Genomic DNA, 779 nt, shown 5'->3' on the forward strand with positions numbered 1-779 from the left:
CAACAAGAGCAATCTGAACATTTTGAAGGGGTAGATGAAGCTTTACAAAAAGTAATTGATGCACGAGTTAGCAAAGCTCTTCAGGCTCTAGTTAGTCGATTACCTGTTGCACCACCCACACCTACGCCTAATAATAATACATTGGAGAATCCTCATTCTGGCCTTGTTAATTCTGGAAATGGAGGAACCCCCAGTGAACCACAAGAAGGAGAACCAGGTAATTCAAATAATTCTCATTTGCAAAATTTAGTTCTAACTTTGCAGAAACAGCTTAAGGAACAGAATGAGCGCATCGAGCAAATCCCAGGGAGTCACCCATCCTAGTACTACTCTCACCCAAGCACGCTTAACTTCGGAGTTCTGATGGGATCCGGTGCGTTATTGCTGGTATACTCACAACAAAGGAGTGGATGTGGATAAATACTCACAACAACCTTGGAAACCAAGTGTTGCTCCCCTTCCAATCCCTAAAAAGTTCAAAATGCCTGACATCTCAAAATATGATGGCACAACAGACCGACGTGATCACGTAACTGCATTTACTACAGGTGTAAAAGGCAACGAATTGACCAAGCAAGAAATCGAATCAGTGTTGGTCAAGAAATTTGGAGAAACACTCACCAAGGGTGCATTAACCTGGTATTCTCTTTTACCTGAAAATTCTATAAACTTTTTTGCTGAGCTTGCAGATTCTTTTATTAAAGCACACTCAGGAGCTCAAACGGTTGAAAAAGGAATGGAAGACATTTTCAAAATTAAACAAGGGGACTCAGAGTTGC

General features: G+C 41.2%; 1 pseudogene; it reads right to left on the reverse strand.

Moving 5' to 3' along the window:
- Window positions 1–280: 280 nt before the first annotated feature.
- On the reverse strand, window positions 281–401 carry LOC138888789 (5S ribosomal RNA; annotated as a pseudogene).
- Window positions 402–779: the final 378 nt, after the last annotated feature.

Source organism: Nicotiana sylvestris, chromosome 3 (assembly GCF_000393655.2).
Source record: "Nicotiana sylvestris chromosome 3, ASM39365v2, whole genome shotgun sequence".
NCBI classification, from domain to species: Eukaryota; Viridiplantae; Streptophyta; class Magnoliopsida; order Solanales; family Solanaceae; genus Nicotiana; species Nicotiana sylvestris.